Genomic DNA, 23,072 nt, shown 5'->3' with positions numbered 1-23,072 from the left:
GTAATAAGACTGTTTAGCATGGAAACAATAGGACTTGGTTTCATTCCTAGTAGCAGTGCCACTACATACAGTAGATCACTACAGATGTTCCCGTTCCAGTTGGTTTAGTGTATAGGTACACTTAAAATCTGAAAGGAAATCACAAAAATAGGAGAATGAAGTAAATCCGCACCTGATAAGTTAAAGGTGATTTTCGTGATCAACAGGCAAAAAAGCCGTAAGATACAGCAGACAGTGATCAGGAAGCAAAACACTCCTCGTCTAGTGCAATGGATGCATGGCGTGACATTCAGGTGCGTTCAGCGACTTAGTTAACCGATATGAAGGTCAGAGCATTTCACATTTTTATTTACTTCATCCAAGAGTCAGTTATTACATTTTGTTTCTTAAGTAGCTTTGTAACAATGAGTCGTATTCAAAACTAATAGCGATAACAGAATGCTACATTAGTAGACTACACTAAATAGGCGCTTTTCAAGAGCACATTACAAAGGAGTTAAAAACTGAGCACAAAGAGGCTTGTGGGGGCTCAGTTGCTTTCATACGCAGCAGATTGCAATTCAGGAAACGTTGAAAATATATCGACTGATGTGTGTAGTGGTGGAGGGTCTGTGACTAAGTGTTGTTCAATTCTCTTAAACATAACGTTTTTTTAAGTATTCCCAGTAAAGTAGTATCTACAGTAATAATTAGCAATTGAAAAATATCTATTAATACAAAATGACCATTACTAGCATAAAATCAGTCTTACCCTATGAAAGGAGAAAGGGAACTGAAATAAGTTCCCTAATATTAATTAAACGGAGTAATTTGTTACATTTATATAAATAGGTAAGAACAAGTGGAAAATAAGTGATTTATTGAATAATGGGAATACGGATGGTACACAATGGGCTAGAAATCAGGCTGAAAGAGCGGATCTGGCAACAGAGATTAGGGCCCCCGGTGCCACCACTGTCCAGTTCTAAACTGTCCTTATGTTTATATCCATATGGGCAGCGGCACCTTTCCCGTATTATTAATTAGTGTGCACCGTTTAGCTGCAGGTTGTAAATGTCGGTTCTTTACAATAATAATTCAGTCAGTTAAGTCTTATGTATGCTTACATGATTGTTTTTCTTTTCCATTTATTTCCAGAAGTGACTTTTTTTTAATTCGCTATTAGTTAACTTACCTAAATCAGCAGGGGCCTCATGCATAACGCTGTGCGTAGAATTCACACTCTAACATGGCGTGCAAACAAAAGCGGAAGTGTGCTCACGCACAAAAAAATGTTTCTGTGCGAACGCTAACTTCCACGTTCTTCTGCTCCATAAAAGTAACGCATGTGCATGAGCCTGCTGTCCCACCCCAACTCCTCCCAGAATTACGCCTCTTTGAATATGCAAATCAATATAAATAGCCCTTAAGCTCAGCCTTCTGTGAAAAGGCAATGGCAAAAGCACGGGGGAAAATACAGTAGAAGAATTTCAGCGAGTGCCCGAAATAAAAGAAGTCGCATATCAAAGTCGCCGTGAAAAGGCGAGTCATAGCCCACCGTCTGAGTTTTATATGAAAGCTTATTAGGGTACAGAGAGAAAAAAAATAGGCACACAGTGGGAAAAATCATGAAATGTCAACTTTAATCTTGAAATTTCCACTTTAATCACATAGTTTATTTTGTCATTAAAGTAGAACATCATAAACTTCATCTTAAAATCGTTTAACCAGTTTCTCAAATCACATCGTAATTAAAGTAGCACGTTAAATGCTTTGTTTTGTATTTGATCTTCTATGTGCTCTGTGTGTGTGAATCACTACGTGCTTCCAGGCTTTCTCTTCCTCCGACAGGACACGGAATCCATTACATTTGTGATATGGTGGGTAAAGCGGCACTAGATGGAGGGAGCGGACTCCCATAATGGCCTAGCTGGATTCCACCTTCTTTAACTCCGTGCTGGTGTTGCCACTACTCTTGTTGATATTGTTACTGGTGGCGTCAATACAAAAATAATGAATTCCTGCATAGAACATCCTGGCCCACCATAAGCCAAATGGCCAGGCCTGCTGCTCCTATGGCTAATGGAAGGCAAGTGCGTCCACTTACCTCCTCTAACACAGGTCTACAGCTGGAAAGAACGTTTTAAAAGAAACACAGAACTGATTCATGGCCTATGTCTAGTGAGCTTAAAATCTAAGAATTGAGAAAGGAGCGGAGCTTAAGAATGTGTAGCAGACTTGTAATTGTTTTGTGCGCATTTGGTGGAATTATGAAAAACACAACGCCGACCCCCAAACCATTAAAATCTGTGTGGATATTTCACATAGCCTTGGGAGAGAGATACACAGCACATGGCAGCGTAGTGGAGAGAGCACTTCGTAGTTCTGTTGAACTTGGTACAGATAACAATACTTCTGAATTCATTACACTGCACAATATTTTTAATGAAAGCTTTATCTTTTTGAAAGGGGCAAACCACTTTTGCTGTGTTGTGTCCTACACAACTGCAATCAAAAACAAAACAAAAAAAATACATGCGGACTCCATGTAGAACCTGGTGCTCTGAGAAACATCCATACTGAACTCCCTAAAGTTCAACCTGATTAATTGTAGGTGAACTGGCATTGCTAGACTGACCCTACAGCGTGTGTGCGTTCTCCGGGAATTGTTCCTGCCTTGCATCTGGTGCTTGCTGGGATACACTTCAGCTGAACCTTAACCTTTCCCTGGATAACCGGGTTCGGAAGATGGATGGAAGTATGCAGGGCTGGAAGTGGGACAGCACACACAGATACGCTGTATCAGCTTTCTGCAATTCAGGAACTGGATGTATGCTAATAATTTCTGATCAGGTTTTTGTCACTTCATTGCCCCCTACGCAAGATTAGTATTCTCACTCACTGAAACACACGCATGCTTTATCAATCCAGGTAGAGCAGGCGGTATATTTCCTATAGTGAACATTAGAACATCCTGGACGAGAACAGGCCATCTGACTCAACAAATGTCACCAGTCCTATTCACTTAATTCTTTTAAAATAACGTCAAGTCTAGTTTTTGACAGTTCCTAAAGTTCCTACTGTCTACCACACTACTCATTAATTTAGTCCATGTGTCAATGGCACTCTTGGTAAAGAAAAGCTTCCGAATGTTTGTGTGAAAAATCCATAACAAGTTTCCCTGTGTCCTTTCGGAAGTCATTTTAAAGTAACTGTCTTGATCCACTGTGCTAATTCCCATCGTAATTTTAAACACTTTAATTATGTCATGTTATCTTAATCTTCTTTTTCCTAAAATAATATTTGCAGTCAAAGGTGTGATTGTTTTCCATTTTAATTGAGCAGAGAACAAGGATACCATGAAGAAATGAACTGGGAAGTTGGCATGGACTGAAGCTCACGGACAGTCTCGTTTTAAAATGGCTGACTCTCACAACATTGGTTTCATTTTTGATTTTTTTTCCTTCCTAAAACATGGATATGCAATTTTGCAATATGTGTGCACTAACAAGGCCCAGATCAATACTGTAACATTTTTGGCCTGAAGATTGGGCATATTTGGTAGGTTTTAGGGCTTTGCCATCACATATGGATGCAGGGTTTCATACAGCTCCACTTTAAATGCAAGAACAAAATATTCTTAAAACTTAATAAAAAAATGTTTCACTTTAGATTACAGTTTTATGTGGCAAATTAATATACACCATGGTTGTGAAGAAATACCTTTGACTTGTAAAATACCAAACATGTCATTTAAAATGCCAGCCCTGGATATGGCATCCAGTGCTATCACACTAGCAATGACCGAGTGTCCGCTCTGTGTAGCCACAAGGGAAACAGGACAGCCTGCCAAGGTAGAGGCCAAGTTACCTGGCTTAGGTGGAAGGGAGCCAAGACAGCAGGCAGCCAACGGGTCAACACCAGGGCAGGCCAGACCTGCCACCTGATCTCACCCAGACTTGCAAAGCTTTCTTTCCTGTTTTTAATCAGCACTCATTTAGCTGTTCCTTCCCTTTTAATGACATTGTTTTTTCTTTAATGTCCACTCATCCGCTATCTATCCTGGCGTCTCTCTGCATCTTGTTTCGCCTTTAATCTGATCTCTTGAATTAGTGATTCAACTTTCATATTTGTGGAAATGAGGGTCACCCATAGAGATGATATGAACAAACGGCTATAAAAGAATTGCCACCAGCTCCGTCATTTCACACCTGAAAGTTGATGTTGAGAGACAAATAGTAATGAAATAATCATCATGTGAACCAAAAAGGTGTTTTTTGTTTTGTTTTTTTTTTTTATAGTAAAACTTCATAAAAATTTCATAAATGACAAAAAAGGAACAGTGACAGTACTTACAGATTCATCCCACAAGATGGCAGCAACTGTGCACGTAGTAAGTAAAAATAAAGTTAGCTATTGCCTCTTTCTAGGGTAAAACTGTGTGCAATGAAGGGAAGGAAGAAGTGGGAACATTAAGATAGTTATTTAAGAATAAGGGAAATTAACGTCAAGGTGATATATATGGAAAAACAAATTCGGAGAAGAACTGTTAAACATGTTATAAGTGATAAAACATAGCATGATGCATAATGCTGGCAGTGCCTCTTATCTCATATGCTCTATCACCACAATAAAATTACAAAGTGATGTGTCAGAATTGGAGCAGAAGCTTTTGTTTACCGACTCCATAGTCCTGTACACACCAGTCTACCAGCTCTCTGAACAGCGACATACCCACACTGACAAGTACTGGAGTGGACCCCAGGATGTTAATCTGTGAGACAGCAGCACTAACTAGTATACCAAAATTCTATCCAGTTTTGTTTACAAATCAAATCGAGACGTTAGGAAAAATATGGCTGGGCACTACATAACACACACACGGTAGCAAAACAAACTTCAAAATGAGTACAGCAATGACAGGCACAAAACCACATCCTACAGTGCCTTGAAAAGGTATTTAGCTCCAAAGCTATTTTCATGTTTTATTGTTTCAGATTCCAAACTTGCATTATTTTTAGCTGATCTACTATATATCAGGTCAAATCAAGAGAAACTTCAAAACATTTAGCACTATGCTAAAAAGTAAAAACCTAAATTACAAATCAAATCCTCAACTTAACTGAGGCACTACATATCACCCACCAAACTCACCCGTTTTGTTGATGTCCCCGACCTGTTAAAATTAATTTATGAGGGTAACCCCCCCCTCTCACTGAGGTCCAACAGCATGGCAGAGATGTTCCACAAAGTAAACCAAGTGAAGACAAAAGTGTGTTCATAACAAGTAAGAAAACAAAGCAGCACCTTGTTTCTTCATCTGCATTATATTTTATAATATTCACAAAACAGAACAAGAGATGCTATGAAGTGGGTGTTTTATTTTTTTATTAAAAAAAGCACTCAGCTAGATGAAATACTGATAAAAGTGCTGCTACAAAGTATATAAAAATCATTATTTGTCAATCCATTTGTTAAACTTCTTTAATCCACATCACCAAGAAAATTCTATGTCTTCATGTCAACCCCAAAGAGATCAACTTGCAATGATTTTACCCAGAGGATCACTTAGTTTCCTCAAATCAAAGACTGTTTTGGAACTGATCACCTGGAAAGAAAGGAAACAAAAAGGTGATAAATTAGTTATTTTTCTAGTATGGCGCAATGTTCATGCATTTAAAAATCATACAAGTAAGGCACATGGTTAAGTGCCCCTCCAAGATTTATGCAGGAGTTACTGTATGCCTTGTTTGACACCACATTCATCTAGAAAAGTTAAATGAATGGGCAACACAAAGGCAAAGTAATAATTAAATGTAACTGCATACAAAACAGACCGGTGCACCAATAGTGTTAAGAGTTAAATCTTTTAGGGCGGATTACTTTATAGGTAGGCTCTCTTTGCTAGGACGACTGTTGGACTTGATGTTGAATCTCTGAGTGTGCGCGAGTACTGTAAACAATGTCTAGAATGGCATCAACATCTGGTGTGACCGCAAAGTGAATGCGCAAAGTAAAATACTCTGTGCACATTATTTTTTGCATATTATTGAATCAGACTTGTGGCATGGTGGCGCAGTGGGTAGCACTGCTGCCTCGCAGTTAGGAGACCCGGGTTCGCTTCCCGGGTCCTCCCTTTGTGGAGTTAGCATGTTCTCCCCGTGTCCGTGTGGGTTTCCTATCATAGTCCAAAGACATGCAGGTTAGGTGCATTGGCGATTCTAAATTGTTCCGTGTGTGTGTGTGTGTGTGCCCCCCTGCCCAGGGTTTATTTCCTGCCTTGCACCCTGTGTTGGCTGGGATTGGCCCCAGCAGACCCCCCATGACCCTATAGTTAGGATATAGCAGGTTGGATAATGGATGAATCAGACTTATTGACCTTCGATTTTGATGCAAGTGATTTTTGAGATCAAAAATGAAAGACACGTACCTGCATCAGGTGATCAGTCCTCAACTGATCACGCCAATGCAATGTTCGCCTGGAAGGACTACACAGACACTTACTGAACTCTGATTTTGATGCAAATGTTTTGGAAATTGAAAACAAAAGACTGCAGCCGATTGTAGAGCTGATCATGCCTGTGTGTAGCTGACACGTCTAAGGCAATGTTCACCCTGGGAAGACTTCACAGATATAGATCTGTGGAAGGCAAGCTAGCAACTGGACTTCAAACCAAACATGACTTACCAGCCACTCAACTACTTCAATCCGTTTTTTTGTTTTTTTTTTAACCAGAAAGTCCCTTTCAGCTCATGAGTGACGAGACAAATAGGTATGTAATAAGTGTGTGAATTTACATATAGTAGAGGTACATGGCACATAAAACAGTGTAACATTTGTTGTATTTTATGTTGATTTATGTGTGAAGCCATTGCTTTGTGTGCTTTTTAGAAAACTGGATTTTTGAAAAATATTCAGCCTTGGGACAAAAGGAAAAAAAAAAAAAAACAGTTCAAATAACCCAATAATGATACTTTGGACGACTTGAAACATGGAATGGAGTGTTTCATTCTGGTCATGAAATGCTATACACCCAATTCTAATACTTGTCATTCTAAATGATGAACTACTCAAACGCTGACACAATGTGAAGAAAAAACTGGCACTTTGTAGATTTGCTTAACAAAGGACTTACAGTACTGGCTGGATTCTCCTTGTAGGTGCACTTGCTCACCAAAAAAAAAAAAATTCTAGACTATGAATCTGTTTCAAATGCATCTTTCAGTGTACTTTACAAAGTACATCGGCAGATAATACTAAAAATCACATATGCACAATAAGAATGTTTTACCCCCTATACTGTACTTACATGACTTTTGTATGGAAACTGTCCATTACAACCATTCTTCTACCCGTGTTCCTCCTGAACAGCTTCCTTTTAAAAAATAATAAAAGCAATGCACAATATTATAAACAAAGCAATCACAATTCTTGAATGTAAAAGGATACTGGCTAAAAAAGAACAAAAAAAGCTAAATACCTATAGTTTTTATTCTTACGACAAAGCAATGTTCATGCATTTAAACAATTAGGTACAATGGTTAAGGCACATAGTTAAAGTACCCCTCCAAGATTTATGCAGAAGTTGCTGTACGCCTTGATAGACACCACATTCATCTAGAAAAATAAAATGAATGGGCAACACAAAGGCAAAGATTTTAAAATAAAAAGGCAATAGCTTCATTCTCTTAATGACTTAATTCTGAACAGCAGTCACTATCTTTAAACATTAAAATGTATACAGTATCAATTACAGTTAAAGCAACATTTCTATAAATCTAAATCATGATGACTTGCGATGGTGTATTTGTAAAGTATAAAATTATTACTTGCCATACCCAGCTTCTGCTGACTCACTGACCCCACAGCATTATCCTCCGACTCTGGACATTTACAGCATCAGTTATCCAAACCCATTTGGTCAAGAGACTGCTGCAGAAACAATGAAGACAGGGTTACTAAAATAACAATGGGCTCCTCCCCTTTCCTGTATGTGGTGGTGAATCCTCCTGGCAAACTCAATCTACCTCTAAAAGATACCATTTATGAAGGGCATTGGGCACATACAAGCACCCCCGAGTATGTGTTGTCATTTTCTGGAAGAACCGAGACACCCCATTCATGGTCACCTTACCAAGTAGGTCAACAGCCTGCAAGTGGAAACTCCAAAATTGTGAACTGTAATGTGCCATTCTAGAACACACAACAGTAACATGAATTTTTAAAACATTCAGTATGTGCTGAATTCAGGTTTGCTTTTATTTGGTGGTATAGCATCCACTATGAAAAGGTTACTCTCTGCCTTCTAGATAAACTTTTGACTGAACTTGTAAAAAATATTAAATTTCTAACAAGTATAATTATGTTCTAAAAAAAAAAAAAAAAAGACGACCACCATACAAAGCTCTACATAAAGTGTAGTTAAGCTGGGCCAAGAAATAAATTGAAGCTGCAAGTAAACATGACATTTCTGAAAACAAAAAACCAACACAGTGTTCAAATTCTATTCCAATACATAACAGACCAACTTAACTAATATGTGGCTTTTACTTATTCTCATAATTATAGTATAACACAATCTACAACCCATCTAGTACCATAAACTGTTACACATGAAACCAATATAAAAAAGCCACAAGGTTCTAAATTTTAAAAAAGTATTAGTAATGGTAGGCACACAACTGCCTTCCTCATTTACGTGTGACAACAATTTGTTCTTGCAAGAAATACAGTCAAGTGTGCAAAGGTAAGCACCCAGATGAAATACACTTGCAAGAGTTGCTGTATGCCTTGTTTGACACCTCGTTCACTTGGGAAAAAAGCAATGAACGGGCAACACAAAGGCAAAGATACAATAACTCACTTAACTTGTAAATATTTAGAGGAAGAAAAACGGTACAGCTAGATTTAAAATAAACCAAAGGCAACAGCTAAATTGATTATTCTGCTCACAAGTAACACCTGGACGGCGCACAATTCCTGGTCTCGAGTACTGTATTCTACTTTTGTTACTTTAAGTGCAGTTTATAATGAAAATACAATGATCTACCAACTTAATGAGCAATCAGCCCATTTAAGGACACACATACATATTTTGTCAAACCCACTTTATTCAAGGTTCAATGTAGGCCAAAGCCTATTTCATTGGCACTAGAGGCAAGACAGAAAAGCCTGTCCACAACAGGGTCACCTGCAAACAATGCCACTTTGACACTAGGCCAATTTAGAGTTGCAAAATAAATAACCTAGCATTGCATTGTTGGCATGTTAGAGAAAGATACCATAAAAGACCATGCAAATTTGAACCTAGGATGTTGGCTGTATGAAGCAGCAGTGTTAACCATTACTGTATTAAAGTAATCTATTAAAAACTAATTTATTAATCAATGTTTTATTTAACTACCAATCCTAAATTGCAGAGCTGTACTAGTGTTCTTTAAATGCAAATAATATATTGTAAATATTGATGACCAGTCAAATTTATACTGCAATCATGTGCTGTTGTGAATTTCCCAAGTTATCCATTTTACCTCTCACCTTCACATTTCGTTGCGTTTATGTTGCCACACACACTGCACATGTGGGATCGCCTTTATGGCTCCTGAAAAGTAAGTGATTCCAGCACTGGATAAGAGAGGGCAGGGACTCTACCTTTGGTTTTCAATCTGCAGTTCTGAGAGGCAAAGTCAAGGCAACGCATGAACTCGCTTCAGCCCTGCTCCAGCAGCCCCGCCATTTCCGGTAAACGGAAGTGGTGTTCGATTTCAGCTTAAAACCTTGGCACAGGTCCTTTAAGTTCTTTCATTTTTCTTAGTTCGCAATTTAATGTTCCCACTGAGGAGGCGAATCCGCTCATCATTCAACCCTTGTGTGAAGTTCCGGACGAAGAGGATGCCGTTGATTTGCTAATCAATTTACAAATGACTAAGGGTTACAACTTATTTTATTACCCAGATGGTTCCAGGCATAACTGACCATAATCGAGTCACTCACGATTTTTTTTATATTGCTAAATGAGAGAGATGTCCAACTGCCAAGAAGGTAATATTCGGTAATTATGTACAATTATCAACAAAAAAACTTTTTTGTCGGGAATGTAAGTGAAAACTATTCTCCGCAAACAAGTACGCCATTAAAATCGTACAAATCTGTTGAGAATTCAAGGTTTTTGAATGCTTCTAGTTGAACTTTTTCCCATTAAGTTAATTAGCATCCTATTGTTTGTACAGAACTGATATAAAATGCATGTATAATTGTTTTGCAATATCTTTCAATTAAAAAAAAAGAAAATAATAAGCTGGTCATGTGCCACATCTCGACTGACCCACCCCACATTAATGCAACACATGTGACTGGCCTACGGTAAGACAGCGAATACAAGAGAAGTGAATGGACAAAGTCTAAGCCACCAGAGCAGGCCCCGTGACAAGTCCTAAATCTTTCTATTTCAATGAAACCAAAACCAGAACCCCCAAAATAATAGTGTCGGATAGGCATTATGTACCCTCTTTTACATCCTTAAGCCGCTGGCATTAATATGTAATACATACCGGCCTTTGGTTGTTGTCTTAACAAACTAAACAAGTCCGATTCCTTTCCGTGATTTCTAGGCCTGTCGACAGTAACCTGTGTTACAGCAGTACTGCAAAACAAAAAAAATAAAAACCAAAAAATTAAGATTACATTTCTAAAATATTGCAAAGCTTTCACTGTAATATTTCGCTACATGTATAAAACGTGCTTCTAGATTACTACCTGCATTGCGACACGTGCTCCACTAAACTCGATAAGGAGACGGAAGATATAGGGAGACGTACCTGATATTCATGATTAAATCGGCCGCAGGAATGACAAAAATGACGAGGGTCATCTTCTTGGGAAAGTCTAATCTTAAGAATTTAAGCGTAAGTGCTTCGCGCAGTAAGGTTTTGTACTGGATGACCCAGCTGGACCCAAATACCGTACTCAAGATATACAGTCACGAACCGTTCCGCGAATCAGGGATCCTGTACACATAATACACTAAACAATAGCTGATTATATATTATTGTGCACGTATATAAAATGCACCTACAACAGCTTTCACTGTAATATTTCGCTACATGTATAAAACGTGCTTCTAGATTACTACCTGCATTGCGACACGTGCTCCACTAAACTCGATAAGGAGACGGAAGATATAGGGAGACGTACCTGATATTCATGATTAAATCGGCCGCAGGAATGACAAAATGACGAGGGTAATCTTCTTGGGAAAGTCTAATCTTAAGGGATCGACGGCTAAGAATGGCGTCAGATCAACCAATCAAAAAATAAACATGGCCGCCTGGGCGTGTCCAACATCTTTATTTGAATTATCTTTATTGTAACACAGGTCCAGTGCAGAAATGACAAAAAAAAGATGACAGCATATAATAATTAAGTCTTATAAAGAAAATGTTAATCTATAACTATAAATAAACTAAAACAGCGTTTCTCAACCTTTAAGTATTTGCGATAAACTGTTTTCATAACAGTTTTAATCGTGCCCCCCTAACATTTTTTTGAAATGTAGATGCATATTTATATTATACCTACTTAACTTTTATCGACATATATCTAACTCTATATTTATTGTTCTAGTATCAGAATGTAGTTTAAGTTAATTTGTTTTGGTATCATCAGATTTTTTTTCATATTTTTGATTCTTGTTTTCTTTTTTTCACATCTTCGCGACCTCCTTTTTGTTACTTCGCTCCACAGGTTGAGAACCACTGAACTAAAAAATTAAATGTTTTTTTTTTGTTTGTTTTGTTTTAAATATTCCTGCGTTTGTACTTTTAAAACTAAAAAAAAAGAGTGGCCTGCACTTGACTCCTTTTTTCTGTGAATTGTCTTACCAGTAAAATGTAATGCTGTTATCATTTGGTAAATTAAAATACTTTTGATCGTAGATTTTATTGTTACAGTCGTTATCTTATGTGTTATAAGTACAGGTGGAAGAATTATGCTTGCAAAGTGATATCTACAAGTTAGGTTTGTGACTGGCTAATACCATGTTGTTTGTTATTTTTCTGAATTTGATGAAAGCCTTTAGTCTGTTTACAAGATCAGGTATATAATAATCACTTACACTTTGTTTATCAGGAACACAATTTTTAAACCCACTTAATCCAATTTAATTGGTGTGGGCCCAGAAGTCTATGTTGACAGCATTGGAAACAAGGCAGGAAACCTTCCAGGGCAGGAAACCAGTCCAATACAGGACATTTAAATGTAAGTAAACGTAAAGTATTACATGTAGGAAGTAAAAATGGTAGATTTCAATACACAATGGGAGGTGTGAAACTTGAAAATACACCGTTTGAGATGGACCTGGGAGACACAGTGGACTCATCACTGTCAGCATCCAGGCAGCATACGGAAGCGATCAATAAAACCAATTATTTTCTATATCATGATATGTAGTGTACAAGACAAGTAAGGTTAAGCTTAAGTTATATGACACAATGAGGTCTCATCTGGAGTACTGTGTATAGTTTTGGGCTCTGGACAACAAAAAGACATAGCAGCACTAGGGAAAGTCCAGAGGAGAGCAACTAGGCTGATTCCAGGACTAAGAAGCATGAGCTATGAGGAGAGATTGCAAGAGTTAAACCTTTTCATTTCAAGAAAATGGAGCTGTCAAAGTTGAAGTGTTTAAAATTCTGAAAGAAATTAGTACGGTAGATCCTGTTACTTTATTTTAAAGTCTGAAGCAAGAACCCAGGGACATGTTTGCAAACTTGTCAAGGGCAGATTTCACATAAAGTTTTCCTTTATGCAAAGAACCATATGCATGTGAAATTAATTACCAAACAGTATGGTGGAAATAAGAGAACTTCAGATCTCGACTTGATATTATTTTGGACAATGTAGGGGAATAGGATGAATGACCCTGTTTTGGTGAATGGCCGAAACTCACACTAGGCTAATTTACAATTGCCAATTAACCCAAGTAGCACATCTTTGCAGTTATTAGAGGAAAATGTGAATATTTGGAAAAATCTGTACACAGACACAGGGAGGAGTGCAGACTCCAAACGGACAATAGCCAAGTGAAGATGAAAAGCCTGGAAGCTGGACCTGTGCTGCAATGTGTCCAATGTGCCACTCTTACACTCACTGTTTTTATTTTAAATAATGAATTAATTTTGCATCTGGAGCATGGCCGGGCTAAATGACAGAAGCTGAATTAACACACTTGTTGACATAAGATAAATGTCCTAATCACTATGCTGGAATGCCTGGGTACTAAATGAGAATTTAAGCTTTTTCATAGTGTGAAAACATCTATCCATTATGTAAATTAATCTAGTTCAGGCCCAAGGCCAAGGGGTGCAGAGTTTATTCCAGCAGTATCAAGTGTAAGGTAGATCCAAACCAAGGTTAGTGTGCCTGTCCATCACAGGTCATCCATGCACTTAGACTAACCTGTAGACAACCACTTTAGAGACATTAGTTTACCAAGAGGAAAATCCACGTAGAGAATGTGAGAACTCAATACAGAGAGTGACCAGTTCAGGATATGAACTCTGTGAGCAGGAATACTAACCACTGTGCCACAGGAAATATATCAATAATCGTGACTGTTGTCAAAATCTTAAAATGTCAGGTATCATAATGCTGGGCAATTGGTGTCATCATATAAAGCTAAGATAGATTTGCATAATGTTTAGATAATTTTACTTATTTTGAGAAATAAAAATAAAATGTGTAATGGCCACACAATACAAAGAAACATGTTTCGCTTTTGTATGGATTAGGAGAGATTCCTCCATTCCCATGATTCATTTGATTAGCTAATAATTAAACTGTTTTATCTCCTGCTTTAGTTGCATCTTAAACAACCATAAGAAAGCTAAGTAGCATGCTCCAGGCTCTATCTACTCTTAGCATAAATGTATGCTGGCTGGTTTGATGTGCATACACTGCTCACTTTTATATTTTCCTAATCTGGCAGGTTGCCTTTCTCTAGGCTTTTAACATTACGATGACTGGAGGAAAGTCCTTAAGGACAAAGTGGAATAGGGGATTTCCTTTACTGAAGGGATAAGGGTTCATTTAAAGGTTTTCTCTTATATTGTATTATAGCTTTCTTCAAATATAAAATTTAGGAGGAGTGGAGAAGTAGGAAGGAAGCTGCTGTGGAATGCAGTCACACTCCAAATATCAATATGAGGAAAAACTGGTGATCTCTATATTAAACCCATCTGTTTATTTAATTATCTATTCACACGAACTTCAAGATTCAAGAGTTTTATTTGTCAGACACACAGCTATACAGGTACAACATACAGTGGAATGAAAAAGCTGGCATACTTCAAGATTGTAAAAAACAAAAGCAAGCACACAACAGAATAAATAATAAAATTAAGAATAACAGTATTAACAAAATGAATTTAAATAAAGTTAAATCAGATTAAAATTATGTTGAAATCTGAAACAGTAAAAACAACAAAAAGTATCAAGTGGCTGTGCAGTAAGTTAAAGGGAGTTTTAGGTGTGAATGATCATTGACATGTCAGAGTTCAGGATTCTAATGGCCTGAGGGTGAAAGCTCCTCTTGAGTCTCTGGGTCTTTGCCATTAGGCTGTGTAGTTGCTTGCCTGAGCCGAGTAGGCTGAGCAGTCTGTTGCTGGGTTTGGTGGAGTCCATAATTATTTTAATTACCCTGGTCCTGCAGTGCTTGGTGTAGATTACTTTCAGAGAGGGCAGTCCTACCCTTTAGATGTGCTCTGCTGAATGCACCACTCTTGCCCAGTAATCCATCCTGCACATATTTTGGACCAGGAAGAAACTAGAAGACCCCAGTTTTCAAAGACCTGATACTCAAGCTGTGAAGCAACAGCACTGAAATCTGTTCTGCTGTCTTTAACTGACAGTCTCTATTTTAAATCACAGAACCCACAATGAACCTCATCCTGAAATGCTTTCATTACAACAGGCATTCTTTCTGTTTAGAAGTTCATACGCATGTAAATTTAGAATGACTTGCTCAGCATCATCAAGGCTGAAACATATAGACTGAGCCACCATATTAGCCATAACCCAACCAACAAGCATATGTTTGTGATCTAAAAGAATACACTTGATTTGAAACTTAGCATTTTATTTAATTTTGTATTTCCATAAGATGGCATGGTAGCACCGTGGGTAATGCTACTGCCTCATAGATCATTAGAATTCTACACCTGGTTTTCGTCTCTATGGACTTTGCATGTTTTCCCCATGTTTGCATGTGCTTTCCTTGAGGTACTTCAGCTTTTCTTCCACATCCTCTTAGATGATCAGGAAAGTTTAAGTGGTGAATTTAATTTTGTTCCAGTGGCTGAGTATTTGTCCTGTGATGGAGTTCCATTTTGTCTAAGCTTTTTTCCCCAACTTGCACTCTATCCTTTGAAGACTGACTTTATCACATCCCTGACTGTGAATTGGATTAAGTGACTATAAGAATATGTATGTACTACAGCCATTTATTACCTTGATGAGCCATCAGTAATTTTTGCAACAAATGTAGGAGTGTACACAAATGTTTAGATCTGGCCTATTCAAATGGCCGGCCATGGGCCACATGCGGCTCAGAAATAATCTGCAAATGGCCCAGCCTGTAGTCCCACCAGAAATAACAACAACAACAACATTTATTTATATAGCACATTTTCATACAAAAAAAATGTACAAACCGGATTCCAAAAAAGTTGGGACACTATACAAATCGTGAATAAAAATTAAATGCAATGATGTGGAGGTGCCAACTTCTAATATTTTATTCAGAATAGAACATAAATCACGGAACAAAAGTTTAAACTGAGAAAATGTATCATTTTAAGGGAAAAATATGTTGATTCAGAATTTCATGGTGTCAACAAATCCCAAAAAAGTTGGGACAAGGCCATTTTCACCACTGTGTGGCATCTCCCCTTCTTCTTACAACACTCAACAGACGTCTGGGGACCGAGGAGACCAGTTTCTCAAGTTTAGAAATAGGAATGCTCTCCCATTCTTGTCTAATACAGGCCTCTAACTGTTCAATCGTCTTGGGCCTTCTTTGTCGCACCTTCCTCTTTATGATGCGCCAAATGTTCTCTATAGGTGAAAGATCTGGACTGCAGACTGGTCATTTCAGTACCTGAATCCTTCTCCTACGCAGCCATGATGTTGTGATTGATGCAGAATGTGGTCTGGCATTATCTTGTTGAAAAATGCAGGGTCTTCCCTGAAAGAGATGACGTCTGGATGGGAGCATATGTTGTTCTAGAACCTGAATATATTTTTCTGCATTGATGGTGCCTTTCCAGACATGCAAGCTGCCCATGCCACACGCACTCATGCAACCCCATACCATCAGAGATGCAGGCTTCTGAACTGAGCGTTGATAACAACTTGGGTTGTCCTTGTCCTCTTTGGTCCGGATGACATGGCGTCCCAGATTTCCAAAAGAACTTTGAATCGTGACTCGTCTGACCACAGAACAGTCTTCCATTTTGCCACACTCCATTTTAAATGATCCCTGGCCCAGTGAAAACGCCTAAGCTTGTGGATCTTGCTTAGAAATGGCTTCTTCTTTGCACTGTAGAGTTTCAGCTGGCAACGGTGGATGGCACGGTGGATTGTGTTCACTGACAATGGTTTCTGGAAGTATTCCTGAGCCCATTCTGTGATTTCCTTTACAGTAGCATTCCTGTTTGTGGTACAGTGTCGTTTAAGGGCCGGAGATCACGGGCATCCAGTATGGTTTTACGGCCTTGACCCTTACGCACAGAGATTGTTCCAGATTCTCTGAATCTTCGGATGATGTTATGCACAGTTGATGATGATAGATGCAAAGTCTTTGCAATTTTTCGCTGGGTAACACCTTTCTGATATTGCTCCGCTATCTTTCTGCGCATCCTCTACCCATCTTGGCTTCTGAGAGACACTGTCACTCTGAGAAGCTCTTTTTATACCCAATCATGTTGCCAATTGACCTAATTAGTGTTAATTGGTCTTCCAGCTCTTCGTTATGCTCAAATTTACTTTTTCCAGCCTCTTATTGCTACTTGTCCCAACTTTTTTGGGATTTGTTGACACCGTGAAATTTTGAATCAACATATTTTTCCTTTAAAATGATACATTTACTCAGATTAAACGTTTGATCTGTCATCTACGTTCTATTACAAATAAAATATTGACATTTGCCATCCCCACATCATTGCACTCAGTTTTAATTCACAATTTGTTTAGTGTCCCAACTTTTTTGGAATCCGGTTTGTAGCTCAAAGTGCTTTACATAATGAAGAATAGAAGAATAAAAGACACAGTTAGAAAATAAAATAAGTTAACCTTAATTAACATAGAATAAGAGTAAGGTCTGATGGCCAGGGTGGACAGAAAAAAAACTCCAGACGGCTGGAGAAAAAAAATAAAATCTGTAGGGATTCCAGACCATGAGATCGCCCAGTGCCCTCTGGGCATTCTACCTAACATAAATGAAACAGTCCTCTTTGGATTTAGGGTTCTCATGGAAGGACTTGATGATGATGGTCACATAGACTTCTGGCTTTTAGTCCATCAATGTCGGAGCATCATGATGCTTTGAGTAGGAAGTGGTGGCACAGGCCGCCACCACAAAAAAAAAACGGAAAAAGAAACAGAAATGCAGAGAAAACCAGATAAAAACACATTTTGCAAGCCTTCAGAAATTCCTACATAAATTCCAAAAGTAGTACAGACCTTTAATATATCACCCCCACATATCCTAGCAACATTCAACCACAATCCACAAAGGTGGCACAATTGAAGCGTGATGCAGTGGTAGTGCTGCTGTCTCGCAGTAAACCGAGCTGGGTTTCATGTCCCGGGTCCCCCCAGCTTTGAGAATGCTTTAGGTATTATCATTATTATTATTGTTTGTTACAATGCAGTGCGTTGTTGTGTGTCTAGAAGTTGTGGTAGTAAGCTATGAGTCTTTGACGACCTGTCGAACAAGACACAGGAGCCACTTCTCTGGGGGAATCTTCAAAAGGCTAATGACTTTTTATTTGGTGTGTGGTGCCGTACCACACCTTGTCAGGGTCATGGGGACACCTCCAAAAAACAATAACAAGCTAGTCTCCTCTGTTTCTGCCTCTTCCTACCCTGAGCTCTAACAAAGTGCTTTCCCCCAAGACTCCCCATAGCCCATGCAGTAGCGAGACACATCACATTATCAACATAATGCAGGCTGTGTAACAAAGCCATGCCTAATCACAGATATGGAGATTTAAAATGAACCTGTGTTCCCTCTGTGTGCAGTAGACATTGTATTCATGTGTGTTAGTTACTGTTATCACTTGTTATGGGTTTGTGCATTGATAACATTGATAGCATTGATGGTTCTTTGTTATTCTGTTTAAATGTACTTGTGATATACCTGGGTCATGTATAGGTATAGTGGTGCAGTGATAGAGCAGTTGTTATGGAATAAACAGATCATGGGTTCATAGGGTGCAAAACATTTTAAGTAGTGAGAAAAATGCTATGTAAATATAAAATTATTATATGACCAAAACATTTATTTTATTTCAAAAGGGAAACAAATGTTATTGCTAATGCTGTGCAATTTTTTTCATTTTCTGCACTTTGAGATGTGCCTGGGTCAGATATGACCAAAATGTTTTTTTTTTTTTTTATTTCAACAGTGGGACAAAAACTATTTCTACTACCTCAAATTCTATTCAGTTATAGCTTTTTAAATATTTTTATGCTCTTTTTGATGTGCCTGTGTCAGATGTGACCACATTTAAAAGGGAAACAATGACAAACATTACTTGTTTTTCAATACATTTGTGTTGGTTTAAAATTTTTCATTTACTTGCTGTTTACAGTTTGCTAAAAATGTCAGGCACAGTTAAATTTTTTGGTTTGAAAATCTAGCCCAACTGAATTTGAAACTAATATCCCTGTTTTAGAAATTGTAGTAGTTAAACAACAAGCTTGTATCATTTAATTCACTTTGCCCTCTCTTCAGAGTCCCATGCCCCTTAGTTTTGTGATATAAAGAACAGAGTTATATAGGCCATCTAGTAATTGCAGCAGGCATATTCCCTAAGGCTCATCAAAATGACCGCATTTCCTTTTAGTTACCGAGGTGTTCCACTAGGGGGCACTCATGTAAAGCTGGTGTGCTTTTCTGTATTTTCTTTCATTGCTCGTTAAAAAGAAAACTCATAGGAGTCCTTCAGATGGAATTAATAAATAGTTAGCCTCCGCAACAAGAGGGAAGAAGAGGCAGAGGAGGAAGAGGAGAGGTCATCAGTAGGGGAAAGAAAAACAGCTGAGTGAGTTCAAAAGCCATGTGTGAATTTTTATTTAAAGCTGCTTTATTGGTTTTTTTGAGGGGTGTGGAGGAGGGTTAGGGGGAGATAGCAAGAGGAAAATAATATTGCCTGGCCTGCCTTGAATCAAATGAAAAGAGAAAAAAATTGTTTTGGAAGATCTGAAGTCACAAGTCACTTAAAAAGTTTACTTAGTCTGCAGATTTTTTTATTTCTGGCTTTCATGTTTCTAATGTTTAAGGGGAAAGGGAATTAGAAACAAAAACTATTATTCCAAAGGGATTTTCATGTAATGCCTGTAGACTTTTTGCTTTATTTATAAAAGTCACAATATGGAATATTCAGCCAAAGTTGGAAAAACACATGTGACTAGGGAAACAAAAGGGTGGGTCTTCACTGAGAATTTGAATGTATAGAAGCCATTGGGATGAACATTCATGAACATAGAGTTGATGTTGCCAATTGCTTGCTATTGGCAGAGTCCACTCTAAGTGTGCCACATCAGTACAAGACTAAAGGTGCAGGTCCTCCTGATAATTTTTACTCGAAAGCATAGCATAAACCAAGTTGGTATGACAGCACATATTAAGGAGAGCTGCAGCACAATCATTACTCCATTTTCCATTCTTATGGATGCAATTGTTATAAACAAACACAACTAATTTTGTATAAAATGTGATGCGGCCTGGATGTAACTGTACCTACACTTACATACAACATTTGGATTCAAAAGTAATAATATAGTAGTTTTACTTAACAGTTTATGGATTTTAGTGTTATATTTTTCTACGGGATCTTTAAGAGCTATGACCTCAACTGCAATGGGTATGACACCACTTTCCTATCCTGAAGTAACATTCGGCAGACAAGCAACACATTGGGAAACTCAAATAAAGATGTTGTTGTAGCCCACTGACAGTGAGGCACAGTTTGATTTGATGTATGAGAGAACCCACCAAACAAGTGAAGTAAAACTGAAATAAAACAGCATCAATTACAAACAAAGTTAAAGGTATGCTGCAGTAATCAGTCATGTACTCCACTGGCCTGCCAAAAAGACATGCCAACTCCTGTGTAGGACCACTAGTCAATCACAGCCCCCAACTAGGGCTACAGTTAATTTAGTACACATAACAGGATGTGAGCATCCAAAGAGGATTGGCTGGACTGCAGAAGAGACAAAGCCCACCTGCTTTTATACTTCTAGTCGAAATCCCTTGCTGGCAAAAGAGGATGTTGGCAAAAAGGGATGAAATGGTGTTAACTAGTCTAGGAGATAACAAGAAACTGTAATGAGATTCAATATCTAAATTTCAGAGAAGCCACTGCCAAAAAACAAACAGCTAAACCATAAGTGAAGTCAAAACAAGGATTGCCTGAAGTCATTAACTAGAAAACATGTTTTCACCAAAACTGAGATGCTAGAACAGTAAATAAGGCTGAGAAGTGCAATGAGCCATGAACCAGAAGATATAAAATACTAAGAATGTGAAAGCCAAAGTTGTTTGAGGAATGAATAAATAACCTTGGACTCTTGGTTATATAGCCAAACATCCTTGCAACACATCTACAGTATGCCAGACTTACAAAATGGTGAGGTGACACACCTAAAATTCAACAATAAGAACATTTCTACTACAACATTACATCTTGCCTGAAGAAGGGGCCTGAGTTGCCTCGAAGGCTTGCATATTGTAATCTTTGTAGTTAGCCAATAAAAGGTGTCATTTTGCTTGACTTCTCACTACATTCATAATGGCTAACACGGTACAACACCCTAGTACTACTACAACATTACTAATACAAAGCATTTACATATTAATGTTCCCTGAGGTTCACACTTTACTGAAGTCCTACAATAGAGCAACGAGGAACAATTATTTAAAGCAACGAAAGAAATTTTAGCAGGATGTAATAAAGAACAGTGTCCAGTCAATCACAGCTCCTGTAATTCCAGAAACAACAAGTTCACAACATTTGATTATTAATCTTCATTTTAAATAGACTCAATGTACACTGCCTAGATGCAGTCATTAATTCTCCTATTTAAATTCAGGTTCAAGAGTACAGTGAAATTCTCATTTGCAACCTACTATACATCTAACCTACTATACATTAAACACATCCAACAAACTTTTTGCTGGTTTGCTTTTCAGAACATATCCAGAATCTGCTGGTATGTTTCACCTACCAAGAAATCTAAATCATAAGGTCAAATTACCTCCTGCTGGCCATTTAGTACAAGACATATCTACTCCCATTCAAAGGCTCAGCAACTAAGACTGTGCCCGTGCATTCTTTTCTTGTCAGTACACTGCAATAGTTCTAATGGTCCCCTTCTTGGGCATTTAGCTACTGACCCACTGAGAGGTGCAAGATCCAGACTACCATAACCTTAACACTTTACTACCTGCATGCATGCCACTGTATCTCTGCAAACACCTGAGTCTACTGTTCCTTTAGATAGACAGAAATGTATTTCTCCCAGGGGGAAATGTGGCTTTTTACAGAAGATCTTTACATAAATAGATATATAAATAAATAAATATGTACACACATGTGTAAATATGTACACACACACACAAACACTATGGTCTGAATACACACCAGAATTTCTAAAAAGGAAGAATATTGAAAAGAAAGAAAACCTCTGACTTAGTTGGAGAGTGCATCCCTCAACTGAGCCTGCTCTTTAAATTAGCTTGCTTATTCGGAGGGCCACTCTTGAATTGATGTTATCTGCCCAGCATACCACAGCACAGAAAATCGCACTGGCCACTGGAATTGTAGAAGAAGAGAGGGATGTCACTGTCACCCACATTAAAAGAGCACAGTCTCCAAAGAAAAAAGAGCCTCTTCTGTCCTTTCTTATATAATTCCTCTGTGTTGAGACCAGTCCAACCTGTCATTGTTGTGGACCCCAAATTTACTGGTAGTAGTGGACCACATCCACCCCTAGAATAGTGACCGAACATAGGGGCTCTTTGGTACAATGAAAGTCAATAAGCAGTTCCTTGGATTTGCTGCTTTTTCTGCACTATGAAACAAAGTTCTCCATCTGACTTCTATACTCTGTCTCATCCCCCTTACCAATACAACCCATAAGTGCAGAATTATCTGAAACTTTCTGCAAGTGACATGACCTGGTGTTAGTTTATTTATAATCAGAGGTGTACAGAGTGAAGTGAAAAGGAGACAGGACTGTTCTATGTGTTGCTCCAGTGTTGCTTACATCTGTATTAGAAATACAGTCACTAAGTCTTGTTTTCCTTAGGCTTTATGCTGTGTTCCATCTAAAGTGGCAAGTTGGAATTTCCAACAGAAACGTCCCCACAAGTTGGATTTCCCATTTGGAAAGTTGGGAGAGTCGCAGCAACACCTACCTCAAAATCCTATAAGTGAATGCTGTATTATTATAATGTCTTTAACACTTCTGTCTATTGTGTCTCATTAAATCGGTCATACATACAGATGCATACTATCTGTACATACTTATTATCTGTGTACATATTGCTATGGTGTTTGGATGTGCACCATGTAATGCATTGTAATCAAATGAAAGAGCAAGCAAAACAAAGGTTTTCCAGGATGTTTTACTGGAAAAAGTCAACTTGAGTTTGATGTCATTCCCAACTTCAATTTCCAAGGTAAATGGAATGCAGCATTAGCCTTGGAAGTTGGTTGGATAAATGCATGGGCCATCCATCCACTTATCTGTCATTGAATGAAGCAGTTTATGCCAAAACAGTTTCATGGATATGGAGTCTACCGTATGT

At 38.1% G+C, this 23,072-nt stretch overlaps 2 long non-coding RNA genes and 3 other non-coding genes across 7 annotated transcripts in view; 1 reads left to right on the top strand and 4 right to left on the bottom strand.

Moving 5' to 3' along the window:
- Positions 1-5,355: 5,355 nt before the first annotated feature.
- On the bottom strand, positions 5,356-11,206 carry LOC120532931. Of its 3 annotated transcripts, none has more exons than XR_005634414.1 (5): positions 11,174-11,206; positions 10,531-10,622; positions 7,819-7,912; positions 7,290-7,355; positions 5,356-5,587 (listed from the first exon to the last, which is right to left on the bottom strand). It is a non-coding gene; the product is annotated as an uncharacterized LOC120532931 (long non-coding RNA). The 3 variants fall into 3 exon arrangements; XR_005634412.1 differs by lacking the exon at positions 11,174-11,206 and adding an exon at positions 10,798-11,053; XR_005634413.1 differs by lacking the exon at positions 11,174-11,206 and adding an exon at positions 10,736-10,784.
- On the bottom strand, positions 5,642-5,780 carry LOC120533153. Its single transcript, XR_005634449.1, has one exon. It is a non-coding gene; the product is annotated as a small nucleolar RNA SNORA13 (small nucleolar RNA).
- LOC120533154 lies at positions 7,487-7,632 on the bottom strand. The gene has a single exon (XR_005634450.1). It is a non-coding gene; the product is annotated as a small nucleolar RNA SNORA13 (small nucleolar RNA).
- LOC120533152 lies at positions 8,690-8,826 on the bottom strand. The gene has a single exon (XR_005634448.1). It is a non-coding gene; the product is annotated as a small nucleolar RNA SNORA13 (small nucleolar RNA).
- Positions 11,207-19,226: 8,020 nt separating the features above from the next.
- LOC120532209 overlaps positions 19,227-23,072 on the top strand; it is a 42,121-nt gene continuing 38,275 nt past the window's right edge. Inside the window, exon 1 of the long non-coding RNA XR_005634256.1 lies at positions 19,227-19,299. This is a non-coding gene — a long non-coding RNA (uncharacterized LOC120532209). The remainder of the gene's footprint in view (positions 19,300-23,072) is intronic.

This window comes from Polypterus senegalus, chromosome 7, assembly GCF_016835505.1.
Source record: "Polypterus senegalus isolate Bchr_013 chromosome 7, ASM1683550v1, whole genome shotgun sequence".
Classification (NCBI taxonomy): domain Eukaryota; kingdom Metazoa; phylum Chordata; class Cladistia; order Polypteriformes; family Polypteridae; genus Polypterus; species Polypterus senegalus.
Note: the sequence above shows the minus strand (reverse complement) of the source record. Positions and strands in the feature narration are given on the sequence as shown.